Genomic DNA, 25687 nt, shown 5'->3' on the forward strand with positions numbered 1-25687 from the left:
ACACATACCGCTCTGCCCTCATCAATCCTCTTTGTTACTTCCTCAAAAAACTCAATCGAGTTTGTGAGACATGATTTCCCACGCACAAAGCCATGTTGACAATCCCTAATCAGTCCATGTCTTTCCAAATACACGTACCTCCTGTCCCTCAAGATTCCCTCCAACAACTTGCCCACTACCGTCGACAGACTCACTGGTCTATAGTTCCCTGGCTTGTCCTTATGATGATACTATCGATGATACAAATATCTCAGCAAAAGGCCCAGCAATCACTTCTCTAGCTTCCCACAGAGTTCTAAGGTACACCTGATCAGGTCCTGGGGATTTATCTACCTTTACCTGTTTCAAGACATCCAGCACTTCTTCCTCTGTAATTTGGACATTCTGCAAGATGTCACCATCTATTTCCCTACAGTTTATATCCTCCATATCCTTTTCCACAGTAAATACTGATGCAAAATATTCATTTAGTATCTCTCCTATTTTCTGCAGCTCCACACAAAGGCCGCCTTGCTGATCTTTGAGGGGCCCTATTCTCTACCTATTTACCCTTTTGTCCTTAAAATATTTGTAAACATCCTTTGGATTCTCCTTAATTCTATTTGCCAAAGCTATCTCATGTCCCCGTTTTGCCCTCCTGATTTCCCTCTTAAGTATACTTCGACTTCCTTTATACTCTAAGGATTCACCCGATCTATCCTGTCAATAACTTACATATGCTTCCTTCTTTTTCTTAACCAAACCCTCAATTTCTTTAGTCATCCAGCATTCCCTATACCTACCAGCCTTTCCTTTCACCCGAACAGGAATATACTATCTCTGGATTCTCGTTATCTAATTTCTGAAGGCTTCTCATTTTCCAGCCGTTCCTTTACCTGCGAACATCTGCCCCAATCAGCTTTCGAAAGTTTTTGCCTAATACCGTCAAAATTGGCCTTTCTCCAATTTAGAACTTCACCTTTTACATCTGGTCTATCCTTTTCCATCATTATTTTAAATCTAATAGAATTATGGTCGCTGGCCCCAAAGTGCTCCCCCACTGACACCCGAGTCACCTGCCCTGCCTTATTTACCAAGAGTAGGTCAAGTTTTGCACCTTCTCTAGTAGGTACATCCACATACTGAATCAGAAAATTGTCTTGTACACACTTCACAAATTCACGTCCATCTAAATCCTTAACACTATGGCAGTCCCAGTCAATGTCTGGAAAGTTAAAATCCCCTACCATAACCACCCTATTATTCTTACAGATAGCTGAGATCTCCTTACAAGTTTGTTTCTTAATTTCCCTCTGACTATTAGGGGGTCTATAATACAATCCCAATAAAGTTATCATCCCTTTCTTATTTCTCAGTTCCACCCAAATAACTTCCCTGGATGTATTTCTGGGAATATCCTCCCTCAGCACAGCTATAATGCTGTCCTTATCAAAAATGCCACTCCCCATCCTTTCTTGCCTCCCTTTCTATCCTTCCTGTAGCATTTGTATCCTGGAATATTAAGCTGCCAGTCCTGCCCATCCCTGAGCCATGTTTCTGTAATTGCTATGATATCCCAGTCCCATGTTCCTAACCATGCCCTGAGTTCATCTGCCTTCCCTGTTAGGCCCCTTGCATTGAAATAAATGCAGTTTAATTAATTAGTCCTACCTTGTCCCTGCCTGCCCTGACTGTTTGACTCGCTTCTGTTCTCAACTGTACCAGTCTCAGATTGAAATCTTTCTTCAGTACCTCCCTGGGTCCCACCCCCACCTTACTAGTTTAAATCCTCCTCAGCAGCTCTAGCAAATTTCCCTGCCAGTATATTAGTCCCCTTCCAATTTCGGTGCAATCCGTCCTTCTTGCACAAGTCACTTCTACCCCAAAAGAGACTCCAATGATCCAAAAATGTGAATCCTACTCCCATACACCAGCTCCTCAGCCATGCATTCATCTGCTCTATCCTCCTATTCCTGCCCTCACTAGCTCGTAGCACTGGGAGTAATCCAGATATTGCTACGCTTGAGGACCTCCTTTTTAAATTTCTGCCTCACTCTCTGTAATCTCCCTTCAGAATCTCAACCTTTCCCCTTTCTATGTCGTTGGTTCCAAAGTGAACAATGAGCTCTTGCTGGCTCCTCTCCCCCGTCAGAATATTCTGCACCCTCTCTGAGACATCCTTGATCCTAGCACCAGGGAAGCAACATGCCATTCTGATTTTTCTCTGCTGGCCACAGAAACAGCTGTCTGTACCTCTGACTAGAGAATCCCCTAACACAATTGATCTCTTGGAACCTGACATACCCCTCGTTGCATTAGAGCCGGTCTCTATACCAGAAACTTGGCTGGTCATGCTATGTTCTCCTGAGAATCCATCAACCCCTACATTTTCCAAAACAGCATACCTGTTTGAAATGGGTATATCCACAAAAGACTCCTGCACTAGCTGTCTACCTCTCTTAACTTTCCTGGAGTTAACCCATCTATGTGACTGTATCTGAGACTTCCCGCCCCCTTCCTATAACTGCCACCCATCACATACTGTTGCTGTTGCAAATTCCTCATTGCTCCTAACTGTCTCTCCAACCGATCCATTCGATCTGATAAGATTCACAGCCAACAGCATTTATGGCAAATATAATCCGCAGTAACCCTTAAACTCTCTTTAAACTGACAAGAAGTACATATCACTCTATTAAAGGCCATTTTTGCTCCTTCACAATCTGCAGACCCATAAAATAACACCGTCTTATTCCTCTACAAATACTGCCCCAGGATAAATTAATAGATATGGCTTATATTTTAAGTTTAATCAAGAGACATATCTCCAAAAGCATACAATCAAGGAAGAACCCACTCTACTCACTACTACAGATTCTGTGTAGGCCACACTTAAAACAACGATTAACTTATCTGATTCTGTGTTGTTACCCTGATGTACTTATGTAAGGTATGATTTGTCTGGTTAGCATGCACAACAATTCTTTTCACTGTATTGTGATACACGTGACAATAATACATCACATCAAACAAATGAGGAGAGATTACACAAAATAGGCATGTTTTGTCATAAGTTGAGGACGATACGGGGTGATTTAATCAAAGTATTCGAGAAAAGACAGAAAATAAAAATAAATTATTTCCTGTGGTTGAGAATTCTAGAACTGGGAGTGCAGTCTGAGGATTAGGGCCAAACCATTCAGGAGAGATGTTAGGAAGTATTCCTATACCTAAAGAGCAGCAGATGTTTGGAACCCTCTTCCACAAATGGTTGTTGATGCTGTACCAGTTGTTATTCATTTTAAGTCTGAGATATATTCGTTTTTGTTAAGCAAAGATATTAAGGGTTGTGAGCCAAAGATAGGCATATGACGTTAGGCTCCAGATCAGACAGTCAAGATCTCAATGAATGATGGAACAGGCTCAAGGGTCTAAACGTCCTACTCCTGTTCTTCTGCTCCAAGAAGCCACCAAAAATAATTCAAGTCTGAAAAAAAAATCTTTTTACAGCTATTAGCAAGGAAATCAAACTTTACTTAATAAAAAGAAGAGCTGTGAGAGTAATAAAAGTCCACTAGCAGCCAAGGGGAGAAATCTCAATTGGGAACCCATGAAAAGAAGACGGTGACCAGACACCCAATGCAGATTCAATCCTTTAGAGGGAAAAAACAATTGCCACAGAAAAAAACTAAGCTGGAAAAAGACTTTCAACTATGATTTAACAGTTTCTACTCTATTTATTCAATAACAAAATTAACAAGCAAGTTAAGAAAATTCACCAAAGCAGGCTTAAAGTAAATTGCTTGTGTTATGATCCCAGCTGATCACGGTGCTGCATAAATCAGATGCAAGACTGAAATGTGGCTTAATAGATTTTTTTGTTTGGTTTTCATGAAGGTACATAGCAAGTTCTCTATTTTCTGTTTACTGTTCTATTGAAGCCAATCATAAAAGTGTATTTATAATGCGAGGTGTGCTATTATGCGCAATTCAATTCCACTGCAATGTTTGTGATTGTGTATTTAGCCTTGTATTGACCTTCCTCAAAAAGGACCAGATTTCAATTCACTTTAATAAGAGAATGGAACTCCCTTCTATCTCCAAATTCCTGTGGTTCTGGACTATGCAAACAGCTGATAAGAGACTTCAGTCAGTTGTTAGAGACTCCAGGAGGTAGTCAGAAAGTGGGGGGTTATTTTTAGCTGCTTTTATTGTCGACATGTACAGAAGGCAAAACATGTTAGCACAGTGCTGTCCAGTAGTATTCAAATGCTCACTATAGGTATAGTCATCATATTTGCTACATGATATATTTGCAATTTTAATTAAACAAACATAATCTGAGGTTATAAATGTTTTGTAATCTAGACTGCTGCACTGATAAGAGAACAACTTTAAAAGGGTTCTGCGACCTACACAGTAAACCTGCTGTACATGCTCTCAAACGGTGGTGACATTCACAAGGCAAAAGTTAAACCATAAAGCCACATTGACTTCAGCAATGTTTTCTCTTAGTTATTAAAAGGATTGGACACTCTGGAGGCAGGAAACATGTTTCCGCTGATGGGTGAGTCCTGAACCAGAGGACACAGCTTAAAAATAAGGGGTAGGCCATTTAGGACAGAGATGAGGAGAAACTTCTTCATCCAGAGAGTGGTGGCTGTGTGGAATGCTCTGCCCCAGAGGAAGCAGTGGAGGCCCAGTCTCTGGATTCATTTAAGAAAGAGTTGGATAGAACTTTCAAGGAGAGTGGAATCAAGGGTTATGGAGCTAAGGCAGGAACAGGATACTGATTAAGGATGATCAGCCATGATCATAATGAATGGTGGTGCAGGCTCAAAGGGCAGAATGGCCTACTCCTGCACCTATTGTCTCTTATCATCCAATCTATGTCTCCCTCTTATTTGATTTTACCCATCTAATTTAACTTGACATTTCTTTTCGAATCTTCAACAGGTTGTTGGTCCAGTCAATCACTGAGTCACTAAATGTCTTCCTGCTTTCATATTTTCAACAATTTGCAGTGCAAAATGAATTGAAAGATGATGGTTGAGGAATAAACTCAACACTATTATTTAAAAGTTGCCCCTAACCAGCAAATCTGGACCATTGCCAGTTGGAATCATAATACGAGGCATGCCTTGCAGGGAGTTCAGTGAGTAGAAGTGGCAAATGTGTATGGAACCAAGCCACACGTGATCCAAACTGTGAAACTAAAACATTAAACCTTTGTTTCAGCATCCACAGACTGAATAATCTCATTCCTGATCATTATCTGCTGAAATCTAAGGGCAAGTATGCAAGTGAATGCATGAAACATGACTGACATGATCTATTTGCCCCGACCCACTATCAACAACTATCTAGTCCATAAAAAATGGGTATTTGGAGAAGATAGTACAACTGCCTCAAGAAATGATATAAAATAGCATCTGCAGAAAGGGAATAAATGTCAGGCTGAAGGGTTGCCTTGCCTTGAATGAAAGAAATAATGCAAGTGTCACCGCAATGCAAAACAAACAGCACTTTGCCTGAATCCCTTGAGTTTCAAAGTATTCATTCCAATTTACCTTCAGGAATCTGTGTGAACAGTACAAAGGCTAGTCTCAGATCCCAACATGCCAGGGAAAATGGCAAGTTGTTTGATCTGAACAGCTTCTGAATCAATGTTTTAAGTGCAGCAGTTTCAAGCCGAGACTGTTCTTCTGATTTAAACAGTCAAGTCAACAAATAAAATGATTGCTCTAAGAAATTTGGGTGGCACGGTGGCACAGTGGTTAGCACTGCTGCCTCACAGCGCCTGAGACCCGGGTTCAATTCCCGACTCAGGCGACTGACTGTGTGGAGTCAGTCAGACTGACTGTGTTCTCCCCGTGTCTGTGTGGGTTTCCTCCGGGTGCTCCAGTTTCCTCCCACAGTCCAAAGATGTGCAGGTCAGGTGAATTGGCCAGGCTAAATTGCCCGTAGTGTTAGGTAAGGGGTAAATGTAGGGGTATGGGTGGGTTGCGCTTCGGCGGATCGGTGTGGACTTGTTGGGCCAAAGGGCCTGTTTCCACACTGTAAGTAATCTAATCTAATCTAAAAAAAAATTTGTGTGCAGCAACACCAGATTCTTTATGAAACTACCAAGGAAGAATCTGAAGGATTTCAACGCTAGTTTTGCTAGGTTAAAGACTTATGCAGTGAACATATCAGTCACTGAAATGAAGCAACAGAAAGCAGAACAAGAGGAAGTAAAAATTCAGTGTTTGGTACATGGCTGGAGTAAAAATAATCACCGTCTTAAAAATGTGCTAATGTTTTGCTTCAGAAGATCATTGATTTGGATGTGGCTTGTACTATGACTAAAGAATGAGCTTGACAACAGTCAGTTTGTGCTTTGGTTTGCCCTTTCTACTTTGAACACTGACTGAGTCTGCATTTCTGTCGGGCGGTTTTGTAGTGTCCATCGTCCTGGTGTGCTTAACTGGTTAACCGAACCTGTATGTCACTGGAAACAACAATGACTGGCGACTCAGAGATATAAAACATTAATTGCCACCCAAGTGCCTCTTCATGCCACTGCTTGTATTTTACTAGGAGCACCTTACCTCCCAAAGTGGGCACCCCACCCCATTGATATAAAGGGTGGCCCAGCTGGTGGCCCCGCCATCTTGTCCCGAGGGTCAACACAACCACTCAACTGTCCTACAAACAGAACACTACACTCCACTACTGGTTAAAATTAGTGTGGAGTGGGACAAGCATTAGAACTTGTATGCAATTTTAAGGCCCTTCCTCTTCACAAATGCTATAAAGTCGAACCATAAGCATATCCCTAGTGTATCAGCCAACCTTTGGAATCAAGGCTATTGTAAAACTGTCCAAATTACCCTGCTGCATAAAAATGTAGGAGGGATATTTCCACCAGACTCTGTACAGGGTTAAAAAACAGAATCATGCAATACAACTGGAGAACAATTAGCCCCTTATTCCTGTCCTTCCTGTTCCTCTTTAGAAGGACCATCCAAGTCTCATTCCTCTGTTTTTTTGTCATCACTCTGCAATTTTTCTCTCTGCTAAATATTTGTGCAATTACCTTTTGAACAGTACTACTTATTCTGCTTCACCACCTTTACAGGCAATACATTCCAAATTATAACAAAATGCTGTGTGAAAAGAAATTCTCCCACCCCCCACCCCCGGTTTCTAGCCCACCTGCCACTGGAGGTCAACTATTTCATTGGAAAGCCACCCTTTCAATTTCTATTACAGATACACTTTGTGAATAATAAGCTCAGTGTGTGGAGGAACGATATTTAGATTGCATTATAGCCATGCAATGCCCTCACAGAATCACGTCATGAGAGTCGGCGCTGCCTCGTGCTCCCACGAGGAGGTTGAACAGTTCATCAACTTTACCAACACCTTCCATCCCGACCTCAAATTTACCTGGACTGTCTCAGACTCCTCCCTCCCCTTCCTAGACCTTTCCATTTCTATCTCGGGTGATTGAATCAACACGGACATCTACTATAAACTGACTGACTCCCACAGCTACCTGGACTACACCTCCTCCCACCCTGCCCCCTGTAAAAACGCCATCCCATATTCCCAATTCCTTCGTCTCCACCGCATCTGCTCCCAGGAGGACCAGTTCCAATACCGTACAGCCCAGATGGCCTCCTTCTTCAAAGACTGCAATTTCCCCCCAGACGTGATCGACGATGCCCTCCACCGCATCTCCTCCACTTCCCGCTCCTCCGCCCTTGAGCCCCGCCCCTCCAACTGCCACTAAGACAGAACCCCACTGGTTCTCACCTACCACCCCATCAACCTCCGTATACAGCGTATCATCCGCTGTCATTTCCGCCACCTCCAAACGGACCCCACCATCAGGGATATATTTCCCTCCCCTCCCCTATCAGCGTTCCGCAAAGACCACTCCCTTCGTGACTCCCTCGTCAGGTCCACACCCCCCACCAACCCAACCTCCACTCCCGGCACCTTCCCCTGCAACCGCAGGAAATGCAAAACTTGCGCCCACACCTCCTCCCTAACCTCTCTCCAAGGCCCCAAGGGATCCTTCCATATCCACCACAAATTCACCTGCACCTCCACACACATCATCTAATGCATCCGCTGCACCCGATGTGGCCTCCTCTATATTGGAGAGACGGGCCGCCTACTTGCGGAACGCTTCAGGGAACACCTCTGGGATGCCCGGACCAACCAACCCAACCAACCCGTGGCTCAACATTTTAATTCTCCCTCCCACTCCACCAAGGACATGCAGGTCCTTGGACTCCTCCATCGCCAGAACATAACAACATGACGGTTGGAGGAAGAGCGCCTCATCTTCCGCCTGGGAACCCTCCAACCACAAGGGATGAACTCAGATTTCTCCAGTTTCCTCATTTCCCCTCCCCCCACCTTGTCTCAGTCGATTCCCTCGAACTCAGCACCGCCCTCCTAACCTGCAATTTTCTTCCTGACCTCTCCGCCCCCACCCCCCTCCGGCCTATCACCCTCACCTTGACCTCCTTCCATCTATCACATCTCCATCACCCCTCCCCACCTTTTATCTTAGCCTGCTGGACACACTTTCCTCATTCCTGATGAAGGGCTTTTGCCCGAAACGTCGAATTTCCTGTTCCTTGGATGCTGCCTGACCTGCTGCGCTTTAACCAGCAACACATTTTCAGCTCCGATCTCCAGCATCTACAGACCTCACTTTTTACTCGAAGATTTTAACCTACTGCGAATCCTCTTGCGAGGATGCCTTCCTTGAAGAAGCTCTCTTCCTCCCTCTATGAAATAACTGTCAGAGAAGGAACAGTGCTCTCGGGCATTCTCACTACATTGTTTGCATGTCTGTGCAGCAGTTCGCAATATATCTTGCATTGTATTAAAGAGCGAGCTCACAACATTGCATTCAAGTACAATTATGGTAGTGTGGGGGGCACGGGGGGTGTGTTGGCAAAGAAGGGATGGATGGGCAAGCCTTACATGGAAAAGCTGGGAATGAGGTACAGTTATGACTAGAGGAACAGTAACCAAAGGAGGGAGAGTGTTGGTGAATGAGGAAGTGGCAAGAACAGGAGACAGGCAATCTGCGATTGGAACAGATTGGTCAGAATGGCGGGAAGGGCAAATGCACTACACTAGAGGACCAAGGAACTCAACAAGACCCCTCAGCCCCAGGACAGACTGTGCTTCAGAAGGCAAGAACAATCTGGGTTTTATCGTTCAAGGTGTTTGGGAGGAAAAGACTGACACGAAAATTCCCTGACAGCCAGCTAATCTGTAAAGGGTGTGGAAAGACTGAGTAGGATAAAAGTGATGGGATCTACATAGGGTCCGAGTGCCAGCTGTGGATTGGAATGCAACACAAACACTCCTTATTCAACAGCTTTCAATAGCCTAGATGTCAACCAAATGGCCCATGATAACTGAATTTCACAAGCTCAATGGACACAACCACTGATGGTGACCAGAGAAACACTCACAGCCTACAGTGAAATCAATCCATGGACACCGTCTGAAGAAACACCTAATACTTTATGATAGATACATTTATGATGCAGATTTGGTTAGTGATTATATGCATAGGACGCTGGCAACGACTGAGCAAGAATTGACAGTTACAATCACCAATCTGGAGTCCATAGGTTATCTGATAATTGATGAGATACCAGATTCTGTGAACTATAGTTCTCAGTTTGGCAAGGTGAATGGATGTTTAGATATTTTCAATCAGAGATATTATGACACACCTCTAGATCAGGTGAACTTGAACTTGGCTCAGAAATAGGGACATTATGACTGCACAGTAACAGCTCATAAGGACAAGTGCACCCTCCCTGCTCCTTTCACATTTCAGATATTTTCCAATCAACCTTTTCAGAGATTTTATGACACACTTCTTGATCTTGTGGGCCTTGAATTTAAGGCCTCTTGGCTCAGAGGTAGGGATACTATTACTGTGCCACAAGGAGCCAATCCTTTCATATTCCAGATATTTTCTCGTGATTTTGTTCAGAGATGTTGTTACCTATCTTTGTAGTAGGTGGGCCTTGAACCTAGGCCTTCTGGTTCTGAGGCAGGGACACTACTAGTGCATCAGAAGATCCCTTACTTTCCATATAGCACCTACTCTCCTAAACATGTGCATTCTTGTGTCACAAACAAGCAACAAACTGACCAGATGTGGGAGGGAAAGGCCAAACTGGTAGGAGAGGTAGAATAGGCATGTGTCAGTCGAAATAAAGTGGGACGCGTGTGATGCCGGAGAGAGTATCGGAAAAGTGGGAGACAGAGAGTGCATCCTCTCAGGTGTACACCCATGGAGCTGCTCAGGAATCTGGATTGACTACCATTAAATAAACAGACCATTCACAACTATACAAAGTTCAAACAGATTTCTCATTTTCAAAATCAAATTTAAGCTGCCATTAACATAAAATAATTATAAATCACCCAATATGAAGAAATTTTTGAAAGAACATTAATCTGCACATATGTTCGTTTTTAAATTAAATACCATAGGTTATTGGATTAGGCTCCCTGGTTGACTAATTGATAACTACACACCAAAGCTATGGGCACTGACAACATTCTGGCAATAGTACTAAAGACGTGCTCCAGAATGAGTTAAAGCTGTTCCATACAGATACAACACCAGCACCGACCTAGCAATGTGGAAAAGGACCGGTTCTTAAATTCAGACAATTACCACCCTATTAGACTACTCTCAATCACCAGCAAAGTGCATAACTGCATGTAAAAGTTTTAAACCAAAGATCTGTACTGCAGTCCTGACAGACTTCCTTGTTTATATTTCCCACATTTTACGACAGACTAATGACTGAGAGTTAAAATGTGCTGTCAGGAAACAGCCTGAAGTCTGTAGGCTGTATCAGAGTCTGAGCAACACATCCCAACCACAAAACCAATGGAAGTGGAGGTAAATACACCAATGCTTTTGTGATAAGCATTATAATCTGCTCAAGAAAATTGCATAATACTCCTGAAGGCTAGATTGTCTGCCTTTGCATGCAGTCCCCCGATTACACCAATTAAACCTCCCACGTCTCCATCTATGCCTCATTACACCTTCGTAGATTAGCAGGTTTGAAATTTTAATTTGCGTTTCTGTATGGAATTCTGGCTCCCTGCCCGAACAGCTCTGTATCCCCTTAGGGAAGAAGGTTCAAAAGTAAATCTGGATTTGATTCACCCTACGATGAACATGCACACCCGAGGTGGAGAGAGATGGCATGGAAACAGGCATAATTAATGTGTTAAAGAAGAAGCTGCTGTTAAACAGAAGTGGTGAAATGCCAGGCTATATTTATACACCTCTGCAAAACTCTGAAGATTAGGATGTATAAAAATACAGAGAATTAAAAGCTACCTCTTTTTAACTAGCTTCAGAGGAATGGCTTGAGGTGGCAAATAAACATTGGCTGTAGAATTTAAAATGAAACTTTCAGGTTGAACTTTTTTTTGATGTAATGTTCAAAGCAATTATCCAATTAACCAATTGTGTGATTAAAATGATTCATGAAAATATCTCTATAATTATTTATTTAAGTGCACAAAATCATATTAGGTCTTTAATTTGAGTACATTTGTATAAATCTATTGTCAGTTAAGTTTCCTGACAAATTTCTATTATATTCACTGGAACTTAGTCCACAATGAAGTCCTGTTGGCATTAACTGTCTTTTTTTTGTCAGATCTACCGCCCATTTTAATTAATAGTAAGTGCATTAGTTGTCTGAGGTTCCTACACATTAGAGAACAACAACCTACTCTTATTAAGTCAAATGTAAACTTGTGAAATGCTTCATTACACAATGGAATGGCTCAATAACATTAAACCTAAAAGATTGGTCTTCATGAAGGTTTAAGATTATGGTCATGACCACTTCAGGGAATAATCATGCTCAAACTGAAATAAGAGTAGATCACTTAGCCCTTAAAGCTAACCGACTCAGTTAATTTGCTAATTCTGTTCACTGTTTCTAGTAGGCAAATATGTATTGAATATTTATTTCGTAATATGAAGATTATCATTTGAACATAAATAAGTTAAATCATTTAATGAAAATTATAGGTTAAAAGACAATAGTAAGTTGTGATGAGTTAATGATGAAACTGATCAACACCAATAATTGATTTAACTCCCCTTTGTTATAGATCTCTTCATAATCTTACCAAACAAAAATATTTTTAAAAAGCTTCAAGTTATCCTGGCATCAACAGCCTTTTGCTATAAATTCAATATTCCTATTGCATTTTGTTTTATAATGTGCTTTCAAACCCCACACATGAATGGTTTAGCTCTAATTTTAGATCTGTCAGTTCATCTTGAGTCATCCACCTGTAGGAATAGTTTCTCCATATCTACCTCATTCAATATTTTTAACACAGAATCCTGTACAGACCAATCAGCCCACCCAGACTGACCCTCTGAAGAGCATCCCACCCAGACCCTAACCCCTTAAACCCTCATTCATCAAGGCTAAACCACCTAGCCTGCACATCCCTGGATGCTATGGGGCAATTTAGTATGGCCAATCCACCTAAGCCAACAGTCATGGAGTCATACAGCACAGAGACTTTGGTCCAAACAGTTAATGCTGAATGTAATCTCAAACTAAACTAGCCCCACCTGCCTGTTCCTGGTTTGTATCCTTGCAAACCTTTCTATTCGTGAACTTATCCAAATGTCCCTACCCACATCCACGTCTTTGGATGACCTTGAACAATTCAATTTAATCATACCTCAATCTTCAAAAACCAAGATAATCCAAGTCAGATTTATGAGACTGTCCAAATAACTTAACCCTCCAAGATCCTGCAGCATTCTGATAATCAAGTGCCAATCTATCTTTCCAAACGTGAAGTGCAAGCTAACAAGAAAGTTAAACACAAAAAGATGAGTTTAAGATTAGATTAGATTAAATTATCTACAATGTGGAAACAAACCCTTCGGTCCAACCCGTCCATGCCGACTAGATATCCCTATCCAATCTCGTCCCACGTGCCAGCACGCAGCCCATATCCCTCCAAACCCTTCCTATTGTTGTGGCTGTACAGGACACTGGTTAGGCTTTAGAATGCTGTGTAAAATTCTGGTCGCCCTTCTATGGAAGGATTTTGAAAGGATGCAGAAAAGATTTGCAAGGACGTTGCCAGAACTGGAGGGTTTGAGATATGGCTAAATCGGCTGGGGCTGTTTTCCCTGCAGCACCAGAGGCTGAGGGTTGACCTTATAGAGGTTTATAAAACCATGAGGCATATGGATAGGGTAAATAATCAAGGTCTTTTTCATCTGGTGGGGTAATCAAAAACTAGAGGGCACAGGTTTAAGGTGAGAGGGGCAAGATTTAAAACAGGACTTTCGGGGTAACTTCTTCAGGCAGAGGACGGTGTGTGTGTGTCTACCAAACAAACTGCCAGGAGAAATGCTGGAGGGGAGTACAACTTTTAAAAGCCATTTGGATGATATGTATAGGGAGGGTTTACAGGGATATGCGCCAAATGCTGGCAAATGAGACTAGCTCAGATTGGGCTATCCGGTCAGTGTGAACAGTTTAGACTGAGGGGTCTGTTTCCATGCTGTATGAATCTATGACTGTAAGGTAATTCTACCAGGCCTCAAATGTGAAATGTATGCCTGAAACTTCCCAATTGCTCAGGAAAATTCACTTTCAGGATGACCAATCAGAGAAATGTTGCCCCATGAAGGAATCAGTGGGGAACTGCGCCTCCTTCGATCGCTTATTGCTGACAGGTTCACTAGTGAACTGAATCAATAAACCCAGGAGAGAAACAACCTGTGTTTTGAGGAGCAGTGAACAGCTCAGTAAGTCATTGCTAACAGTGAGGCAGTCCCCAAGGAGCCAGCTGTCTTTTTGTTGAGCCTGGATAGATCAGGAGTAGACAGGCAGAGGGCCGGAAGGACACAGCAAGCCAGGCAGCAGAAGGAGGTGTAGAAGTCAACATTTCAGGTGAAACCCTTCTTCAGGACTGTGGGTGGTTGTGGAGGAGGCTGCAGATAAAGAGAGAGGTGGGGGCATAGTGGTGAAGTGGGGATAGGTGAAGACAGGTAAAGGGTACAACCTGATTGGTCAATGGGAGGAATGGATCTCCTTGGTGACAGGGAGCAGTGGCAGTGAGGGAGAGAGGCTGAGAAGGGAGTCAGGGCAAGGCAGGGAGATTATTTGAAATTGGAGAACTCAATATTGAGTCCTCCGGGCTGTATGGTACCCATGCGGAAGATAAGCTGTTGTTCCTCTAATAGGAGCTATGGTTGGTTTTGGCAATGGAGGAGGCCAAGGATGGTCATATCGGAAAGGGACTGGTGGGGGGAATTGAAATGGGTGGTGACTGGGAGGTCCAGTCAGCCCCTGCAGGTCGGGTTGCTATACTCAGTGAGCCGTTCCCAAAGTTTACGTTTGGTCTTCCCGATGTAGGGAAGACCACACCGGGAGTACCTGATGCAGTGAACTAGTTTGGAAGTGAGACAGGTGAACCTCTGTCTCACCTGGAAGGACTGTTTGGGGCCCTGGATGGAGGTGAGGAGGGTGGGGTGTACCCGCAGGTTTTGCATCTTTTCTGGTTACAGGGGAAGATACCTGGGGGTTCGGTGGCAGGGGTGGCATGAGCCAAGGACTGTTGGAAGGAACTGTCCTTGCAGAAGTCTTGAGGGGGGGGGGGGGGGGGGGGGATGTTCTCGGTGGTGGGGCTACTTGGAGCTGGTGGAATTGTTTCTACATGATGTGTTGGATTCAGAGACTAGTGGGGTGGTAGTTGAGGACAAGGGGGGACTCTGTCCTTGCATTGGCTGGGGGAGAGGGGGTTGGTTTCGAGCAGTGGAACGGGGAATGGAGGTGGTGCGGTGGAGGGCTATCAGGATGACAGAGGGAGGAAAAGCACATTGCTCAAAACAGGTGGATGCCTGGGATACTCATGAGTGGAATGTCTCCTCATCCAAGCAGATGCAGCGGAGACAGAGGAATTGGGAGAATGGGTTGGAATTTTTGCAGGATACTGGGTGGGAGGGGGTGTAGTCCAGGTAGTTATGGAAGACTGTAGGTTTGTAGTAGATGTCTGTCTGAAGACTGTTGCCAGAGATGGAAATGGTGAGGTCGAGAAAGGGGAGGGAGGTGTCTGAGATGGACCAAGTGAACTTGAGAGTGGGGTGGAAATTGTGGGCAAAGTCGATGAACTGCTCCAGTTTACTGGTTGCAGGACGCTGCACTAATGCAGTATTGATGTAACGGTGGAAGAGTTGGGGTGCAGCAGGAATCAGGAAGCAGACACCTGTTGACCAAGGTAGCCATCTCAGATTATAGTGGAAGGGAAGGAGATTGTAGTGGGGCTGAGAAAGAGAGGGTAAGCCAAAACAAGGATGCAGCTAGAGGGATAAGACATGACAGGGAGGCTGTAACAAGGGTGAGAGGGAGATCGTGGGAAAAAGAGAGGAATAGACTGCAAGTGAAAGGAAGGAGACAGACATAGAAGGCGACAGAGAGAGGTAAAAAGAGGAAGGGAGAGAGAGAGAAACAGAAGGAGTAAAAGGAAGCTGCACTGGGGGAAGTCTGAGACAGGGGAAGGCTGTAGGGAAGTATAAGGGATGTTACAAAAAGGGTGAGAGATTGAAAGTGAGAAAACAGACAAAGAGGCTGCAGATAAAGAACAAATTTAAACATGTCAAGAAAGGGATACAACTATCGAAAATCAGAAAAATGTGAAATGCTTGAGGTAATGAATTACTTGGAAATAAATGTGGTATTTCCAACTGAAGTCTGTATACTTTCAGGAGCTACTGTATGAGGAAATATGAAATGGATGGTATTGTAATGTTAATCATGTCAATTGCTGAATTTAAATCAATGATTGAGATCTGAGATGCAGCAAAAGGAGTAACAACTGCTTTTTAACAACTTCCAGCTTTGTGAATACACAATGGGAATGAGTTAGTTGTGAGTCAGTCTGGAATGAATGCTTAGCATGATGACATTTTGTGCATAGAAGAGTGTGTTAGTTATTTTGAAACAAACATTTGTTGCTAATTTATGCCAATGGTCTTGTGGGGTGGCTTTAAATTTAATGGAAGGTTGACACTAATTGAGGCAGTTAGAACTCTGCTGCTGGGCGAGTCCAAAAACCCATATGTCAATACAACCACAAAGAACTACAGGAGATCGAATCAGATCATAAAGAGTTCACGAGAATGAAAAAGGAGCCTCTGAGAAGCAAAGTAGCCCCCGAAAATAAAGGCCCTCAAGAATCCCAAGAGAAATCTCGGGAAAAGTAATAATTTTGTACTGCAATTCCCATTCATCTAGCCCAACATCCAAAATATTTTAAACACTCCTGATCTCTTTCAAGTATAGCATTGATTACTTTATCTATTAATGTTGGAAATAATATGAGTAAATAACTTCCAATTTGAATGTATTGTTCATTAACTCAAGTTCATATCACCTCTGCTGAAAACGTCTTAATGTTTCTAAGTTTTTTCTCAATGTACAATGCCTTTCATCTGCTGGAGTTACCATTCATCATTCTTTTTTTAATCAGAAAGTCATAGAATCCTTAATGTGCAGATCAAGGCCAATTGGCCCATCAAATCTGTACCACTCTTCAAAGAGCATCCTACTTGGACCCTTCCCCAACCTATCCCTGTAACTCCACATTTACCTCTGAGTTGCACATCCCTGGATACTACAGGGCAATTTAGCATGGCTCAACCCACTGAAAGTGCACATCATTGGACTGTGGGAAGAAGCCAGAGCACCTGGAGAAAACCCATGCAGACATGGGGAGAATGTACACACAGTCACCCAAGCAATCTACATCATGTGATAAATTCCATTAGAACAGAATATATTCAGAACTTAATGGGGTCTCATACATCAATGCTCAAGGAAAGACTGCCTTATTGCTGGAGGCTATTGCTGGAGGCAATTGCTTCCTTCATTGTTCACTGTTCTGAACGGCAATGACTGCAAACATATGGTGGGGAGATAACAGGTTCAGGTTGCTGAAAAGGTCGGATTTATCCACCCACATTTTTAAATTTAAAAAACAATTTAAACATATTTTCTGTTCTGTTTGCAAATGGTTTTCATTCATTTCACTGAAGGTTTCATGGCCCAGCAATACTCCCACATCAGGTTCAATAGAATTAGACTAAATATTTTCTCCATTTCATCACATCAATGAGACAATTATACAGGGATAATATAGTAACTAGGTGATATTTTTATGTCCATTATAAGTTATTTAGAGATTAGAAATTTAAAACAGCAGAGTTTCATTTTAGTTAGGAATTGAATTCAAATCTTGGATGAAGTGACAGCTTTTATTTATTGTCCAACTAATCAGGAAAATTTTGTCTTCAGTGTCTGTCAAACATTAATATAACTGGGGGGGCACAGGTTTAGGGAGAGAGGGGAAAGAGTTAAAAGGGATCTAAGGGGCAACTTTTTCATGCAGGGAGTCATAAATGTATGGAATGGGCTGCCAGAGGAAGTGGTGGAGGCTAGTACAATTGCAACATTTAAAAGGCATCTGGATGGGTATATGAATAGGAAGGATTTAGAGGGATATGGACTAAGTACTGGCAAATAGGACTAAATTGGGTTGGGATATCTGGCCAGCATGGACAAATTGGACCAAAGGGTCTGTTTCCATGCTATACATCTCTAAGACTCTATAATTGTTCAATAAAGTTGTGAGTTGCAGCTCAACAATTACACAGAAAATTTACTCCTTAGTCTCTCAACATGATATCTGGTCTCGTGTGCAACCAAATCCCAAGTGAAGGAGCAACAGGATCCACTTAACCAAACCTCTAAGTGACTGCCTGCAGCACCTTCGGTTGCCTGTTCCACTGCCTGGGTACAACTGTTCTGAACACCTTTCACTAATTAATGTTTTCATCTTTGCCGTTCTCCATTGACTTCTGTTGACATGTGACTCATTTCCCACTTCAGACTTCAATATCCCACACCCCAAAGACATTACGATGAAAGATTTATGCTGCATGGATGTACCAGAACATGAAGTAAACTCCTTGGCTGCCTACTACCATAGAATTGAACATGCCTGCCTTACAAAGCAAACTACACCTCTATTTAGCATCATTTGAAAGACCTTTAACAGGACAGAATTCCCCTTCGTACTGCAATGAAACATCAGGTTAGCTTATTTGATCCAAATTTCTTTGGTGGGACATGAAGCTACAATCATCTGAGTAAGAATGAACAACTTTTTCTGTTTTAGTCGATACTGCGTGAAAACACTCAAATAAAGACAAAGTACTGTCAATGCTGGAAATCTGCAACAAGCAGAGAATGTTAGAGAAACTCAGCAGGTCTGGCAGCATCTGTTGAGACAGAAACAGAGTTAACTGGAGCTCTGAAGAAGAGTCACACAAGGCTGGAAAAATTAACTCTGTTCCTTTCTGCACAGATGTTGCCAGACTGTATGTGTTTCTAGCACATTTCCTGCGCTTGGCACAAAAAAATCCAAGCTGAAATTTGCTGCAGACCCAGTGGCAGAGAAAAGACATTAATATTTGGAGTATAGATTATTCATCAAAACAGTTTGTCCAATCTGAAGGAATCTTATTCTGACGGACTTGCTTTGCATTTCCTATTATTAATTCTGGACAAATCATATGAAATATCCTCTACAATGCTATTTATGAAGCTTCTAAATGTTACATTGTCAGGACACACAGTATGGATTGAGAATTATATTTCATCTCATTCATATGATACATGCATCCAAATATTCTTAACCACGTGTTGTGTAAATAGTGCCTTATGGTACAAAAAAAACAAAGGTACTTTACAAAAGCATAATCAGAAGAAATATATATCTGTGCTAAGAGGTTGTTCAGAGAGTTTGGTTTCGAGGCACGTGTTAAAGAAGGAAATTCCAAAGCAGAGGCATAGCCTACTAAATACATGGTCACCAACTACAGAAAAAAGGATATGCAAAATGTCAGAAATGGGAATGAGAAATTTCACATAGGGGAATGGTCTTACAAGGTCAGAGCAATTTTAAGGACCAGAAAGGGCTCAAACAATGACAAGATTTTAAACACAAGGGTGACATCTTCAATTGTGAGATGATAGAAGGCCAAGAGACAGTACAGATCTTCGAGGACAGCGATTATAGGTGGAAGGGGATAGCAGTGGACAAATAGTGACAACAGAGCATCCTGTTTATAGATGAATAGAGCTTTCAACCCCTTATCCTGTTAATCATTTCCTTTTATCTTCGCAACTTCAGTGGCAATAGGGACATCACAGCTTCTGGATCAGGTGGAAGTTTATAAAGGGTGGAGAATAGGAGACGATCAAGAATAAACAACAAATCAGTCAAGGAAATCCAAAGCAAAGATCGGTAAGGTCAGTGAAAGCGTGAAGGTGAACGGAAATTATTAAAAGGATAAGGAGTTGAAAGCTCTACTCAGATATAAATGGCATGCTGAACAATCTGATTTGGATTGAAGCAGTGACAGGGGAAGTAAAACAATTTGCCAGCAAAGCCCTCAGTGATCTTGCAATGAAAGATATTTTGTGCATGAATATTTCATCATCTAGTTAGGTAAGTGAGCTTACTTATTAATACATTTCTAATCTATTAACATCCATCTATGGCTAGTCCAATATATTGTTATTTACAAACATGAACTCACACTCACAATGTCCTACAACGCTCTCCCAGCAATCTCAACAGTTTGTTTGTATACACTATAAGCAATTATTAGATTTCATGTGTGTTAATTCAAAAATTCACAATTATTATTGGTGTTAATAAGTTATCTGTTGGTCTTCCCAAATAAAATGAACTCAATCGGTTGATCCAGCTGAAAAAAATGTTTAACATTTTCAGAAAAGCATTCTTTCAACCAGAAAGCTACTTGATTCATGTGGCACTTTTGGTCCTTTTTTTGTAAATATATTTATTAACAAATTTTTTTTAACTTTACAAACATATAAAATCATTGAAAAATACAATCAATAACAAATATCAGTATAATAAAAAGAAAACAAACACAAAAACAATACTACTGTCTCCTAACTATTCACCTACCCTCTAATACAAAACAAACCCTAACGCTGTCCAAAGCAACACCAAAAAAAGAAAAGCAAAACAAACAAAAAAAAACAGCTATGCTCGGCGCAAAGCTCCTAAAGAGAGGAACGGGAGCATTGTATACATACCCATACTAACTCAGGAGACCCCCCTCCAGGGCCCAGGGCTTGACAAATCTAACCATCCTGGTTACACATATGCCCTAGTTAAAACAACTGACAAATCTGTTTCCAAATAACTCAAGTAGGGCTGCCATGTCTTATAAAAATGGCCTGTTATGTACTGCACCATGTTTGTAAAAAAGTCCAAGGGAATGTGCTCCATAATTAATTTCTGCCATCCCAGCAAGCCAGGCAGGTTCTCAGACACCCAATTCATCAGAATATTCTTCTGTGCACAGTTTGCAAGAATATTAAATAGTTTCTTCCCATGCCTGTCTAAAGATGGTAAATTCGGTAGACCTAAGAGGAGAGGTATCGGGTCTACTTTGACTTCAGTTCTCAAAACCCTCCCTATCTCTCCCGCCACTGCGCTCCAAAAAACACGAAGCCCGTGACATGTCCAGAAGCAATGGGTAAGAGTGCCAACACCTATTTTACATTTGGGGGGCACTTTTGGTCCATTCTAATGGGACAGCATCTTATCCTCCAACCCATGTGAATAGGAAAAGAACATAGCCACCAATAGCAATGCAATCTTCAGGCCATTGCTAACACCATTCCAGGCTGCAGTCCGTCACAGAAGTGGTGAGCGTTTACATAGCACCATGAATGATTTTGTTATCAGGAGGCCAGCTGAGCTTCAAATTTGGCACTGAGAGAATGAATGGCCATATACTTTTTTCCTCAAGTTAAATCTATTTTATGTGCCATCCACTGAATTATATATTTTGTCAGCACACATTATGCAATGGAAATCAGTTACTCATTCTGATCTTGTAGAAATCAGAGCCAAATCATGCCAGAATTTTCTAAAATCCAGTAGTAAAATTGGAATGCAACACAGTGGATTATCTTATAAATACATGTGTCATTCCACATTTATCTCATTCAGGAGCACTTATGAATGAGATTCAAGTCTTGGAGAAGGTCTTGCGCACATCAGAGAGGCTGACACTTAAGTCCACTACTGCACTGTCACAAGTGCCATAAAGCTTTAAGCCACATCCTCACCTCTCTTTGTTCAGGTGGGCAGAAAGAACCCTGTGGCAAATTTATGATAAAGAACATCAAGTTGTTGCAATATCCAAAGCAACATCCTTCAACCAATCCCACCAGAAGGACAAACCATGAACTCTATATTCACTCACTTGTCCACAAATTGACAATCATTTTTGCCAACATAATGATTATTACACTTCAAAAACATTGGATACAGGAGTTTTGAAATGATTTAAAAAGTGATTGCAAACCACCCTGAACATTTTCACAGATATTGCCCTAGTAACAACAGACAAGTTGAGGATTTAAATGCACTTTCATGAAAATCTGTTCATATACACATTTCTTGCAGTCAATCAAATATCATTTAACATTTGTGGATTCACTGGACACGCACCAAAATGAATACAAGTACAATGCAGGTACCTGAGAGAACTACACTTTTCTCAGGTTAGTGGACAAATATAATTGTTTCTGGTCCATCTATTTCTTTTCCTATCTAAGTGCATCTTTTCTCTAAAAATCCCTACAAATGCAGCTATATGTTAGATGCAGTGTTATGAGCCAGCTGAATCTGGCTTGAAACATCATTTTTATTTATTTAATAAACTGGTCTTTCACCGAAACACAACATTGTAGATTTTAACAATAAAACTGGAGTCCATTGTGCATAAGAAATGAAGATCAAATAGAAAAAAATCAAGCTATTTACATTTAACACAATGTTAACACAGGGTTCTAACCAAACATTGCTGGTCTGGGGGAGTATTCATGAGTGCAGTTGGGAAGGGTTTAAACTAAAATGGCAGGGATGAGAAACAAGGGCAAAACAACTAGAATGGGAAATAATAAAATTGAAAAGTAGAGAATTCAAGCCTCACAGTGCAAAACAATGTGAACAGCACTAAAAATGTTAGAATGACAAGACCTAAGGTTATGGATGTGGTGCCAATCAAGCAGGCTACTTTGTCCTGGACGGTGTCAAGCTTCTTGAGTGTTGTTGGAACTGCACTCATCCAGGCGAGTGGGGAGCATTCCTCACACTCCTCACATGTGGATGGCTTTGAGGAGTCTGATAGAGTTACTTGCTGCTGAATTCCTAGTTTCTAACCTGCTCTTGTAGCCACAGGACTTGTATGACTAGTTCAGTTTCTCGTCAATAATAGCCCCCCAGAATGTTGATAGTGACAATGATGCCACTGAATGTCCAGCGGTGATGGTTAGATTCTCTCTTGTTGGAGATGGCCATTTCTGGCACTTGTGTAGCACAAATGTTACTTATCGGCCCTAGCCTGGATATTATCCATGTTTTGCTGCACTTTTACATGGTCAGCTTTAGTGTCTGAGGAGTCACAAACGGTACTGAACATTGAGCAATCATTAGCGAACATCTCAACTTTTAACTTTATGATGGAGGGAAGGTTATTGAAGAAGCAGCTGAAAATATCTGAGACATGAACTTGAGTAATTCCTGCAGAGATGTCCTGAAGCTGAGATAACTGACCTCCGACAACCACAATCATGTTTCTTTGTGCCATGTCTGACTCCAACCAGTGGAGAGCTTTCTCTCTGATTCCCAGTGAGTTCTGTTTTGCTAGGGCTCATTGACTCTCACTCAGTCAAGTATAAAAGGCAGTTACCCTCACTTCATCTCTGGAATTCAGCTCTTTTGCCCATGTTTGAACCAAGGCTGTAATGAAGTCAGGAGCAGAGTGGCTCTGGTGGAATTCAAACTTGGCATCACTGAGCAGGTTATTGCTGAACAGGTGCTGCTCAATAGCACTGTTGAAGGCACCTTCCATCACTTTATTGATGAATGAGAGTAGACCGATGGGGCAATAAATGACTGGGTTGGGTTGGGTTGGTCCTGCTTTTTATGTACAGGACAAGTCTGGGTGCCTTTTGACATTGTTGGGTAGATGCCAATGTTGAAGGGCAGTGGCAAGTACTGGAGCACAAACCTTCAATACCAATGCCAGAATGTTGTCAGGGCCCATAGCCTTTAGAGTATCAAGTGCTTACAATTGTTTCTTGATCTCACATGAATCAAATGGACTAAAGACTGGTATCTCTGATGCTGGGTACAAGTAAAGGTGGCTGAAATGGAATATCTACTTGGTGCTTCTGGCTTTGTTGGGGTTGTTGTGAATGATTCAGCCTTTTGTTTTGCATTGGGCTCTTTCATCATAGAGGATGAGGATGTTTGTGGAACCACCTCCTCCAGTGAGTTGTTTAATTCTCCACTACCATTCACAACTGAATGTAGCAAGACTGCAGACTCTAGATCTGATCCACTGCTTTGTGAAATTGCTTAGCACTGTCTAACATTTGCTAATTATATGGTTTGGCTTACAAGTAGCTTTGTTTTGCAGTTTCATCAGGTTGACACTTCATTTTTAGGTAGGCCTGGGTGATCTGTTTGAGGTCTATCCCATTTAGCACAGTGATAGTGCCACACAGTATGATGGAGGGGATTCTCAATGTGAAGGTAGAACTTTGTCTTCACAAGAACTATGCCGTGGTCACTCTTACTGATACTGTCACAGACAGATGCATCTGCAGCTGGCAGATTGGTAAGGATTAGGTCAAGTATGTTTTTCCCTTTTTTGGTTCCCTCACCACCTTCTGCAGATACAGTCTTACTAACCAGCTTGACCAGTAGTGCTGCTGCCAACCCACTCTTGTGGTCTATGTTGAAATCCCCCATCAAGAGTACATTCTGTGCCTTTACCACCCTCGATGCTTCCTCCAAGTGGTGTTCAATGTGGAGGAGTACTGATTCACCTGCTGAGTGGCAGGGGAGGAGGGGTCTATGTGGTAATCAGCAGAAGATTTCCTTGCCTATATTGGACCTTCTGCTGTGACACTTATTGGGTTCCAGAGATAATGTTGAGGACTCCCAGTGCAGCTCCCTCTCAACTGGGACGGTGCTCCAAATTCTGGAACTAAACCCCAGATGTCATTCAGGAGGATTTTGTAGGGTTGACAGGTTTGTGATCGTCTTTTATGTTTCCAGTGCCTTGGTCAATGCCAGGTGGACCATCCGATTCCATTCATTTTTTTTCAGACTTTCTATTAGATTATAAGACTATGATGGCTTGCTAGGCCATTTCACAGGTAGTTTAGAGTCAAATATATTATTGTGGGAATGGAGTTACATTTGGCCCGGGTGCAATATCCTTCGCGAAAGGACATTAGGATGCTTTAGTGAGCCAGATGTGTTTTTAACAACAATTGGTAGCGGTCATCATTAGACTTCAAATGTCAATCCTTTTAAAATTCAAGTTCCCTATTTGCTATGGTGGGATTCAAACCCAGGTTCCTAGATCCCTAACCTAGTGCTATATCACCTTCCCTTAAAATCCTGTAATGGAACCTGTCAGTTCAAAGAGTTGTAAGTCTCCCACATCTACTTTTTTGAAAACTTGTCCTCACTTTTAAGTTTAATGAGATCTAGTCCTTGATTCTGCCTTGATACATTAGTTTTTCAGGAATGTTAGGTTGATTATCTTCTACTGTGAAGGCTGAAACACAAAGTAATTTTTCCAGTAGTTTTCAACTTCCTTACTTTATTTTGCATCATAATTATTGTTTTTAAAAAGAGGCTACATTGTGATAGTGGTAGAAGCTAACAACACTTGACTACAAAAGATGTCACTTTTTTTTTTACAACTACCGTGAATGATCTGTATTTTCGTGGTTGATTTTGTTCCTAAATAGTTTATTTGCAGAACAATGGAACAAAGTTTGCACAGGGAGTTAATAATTACACATAGTATTCAGCCAAGTCACACCAAATCAATCAACTTTTAAAATAAATCTTATAAATTTTTACTGAAGTCACTTACAAATTTTACACAAGATCTAATGTGGGAGGTCAATGTTTGTGGACACTTGAACCTTATGGGCATATCTGCTTCCTTCCCAACGTACACCAGAGTGAACTTAAAATTCTCTCAACAGAAAACATCCATCATTGTTGATATGAAGATATCTGGAAAAATGTTTCTGTATTATTGCTATAACAATTTTAGCGTTTGATTCTGGAGACGTTTACAGTCCCAATTAAAAGAAAGAGGATTCCCAGTGTCAAAAAAAACCCCAAAGAACATGGATGTTGGAAATCAGAAATAAAAACAGAAATTTTTGTAAAAACTCAGCAGGTCTGGCAGCATCTCAGGGAAAATAGAGTTAACTTTTCGAGTCCAGTGACCATTCTTCAGAGTTGCACGTGGCCCTGTTTATGAAATAAACCAGGAGAAAGCTGCTCAACAAGTTTAAAAAATAGTACTTAAAGTTATTGAAAGGATACATTGAGCCCTAAAGAGACATGTGCATCGCATACAACATAAAAAAGTTACATTGACAATACACACGTGTTCACAAAATAATCAGTCTTTTGGAGAAGATAGATTTTAATTTAAACAAGAGGCTTT

General features: G+C 41.7%; 1 protein-coding gene across 6 annotated transcripts in view; it reads right to left on the reverse strand.

Moving 5' to 3' along the window:
* elmo1 (engulfment and cell motility 1 (ced-12 homolog, C. elegans)) overlaps positions 1–25687 on the reverse strand; it is a 281611-nt gene that overhangs the window by 231878 nt on the left and 24046 nt on the right. The gene's annotated exons all lie outside the window — the stretch shown is intronic.

This window comes from Hemiscyllium ocellatum, chromosome 34 (genome assembly GCF_020745735.1).
Source record: "Hemiscyllium ocellatum isolate sHemOce1 chromosome 34, sHemOce1.pat.X.cur, whole genome shotgun sequence".
Classification (NCBI taxonomy): domain Eukaryota; kingdom Metazoa; phylum Chordata; class Chondrichthyes; order Orectolobiformes; family Hemiscylliidae; genus Hemiscyllium; species Hemiscyllium ocellatum.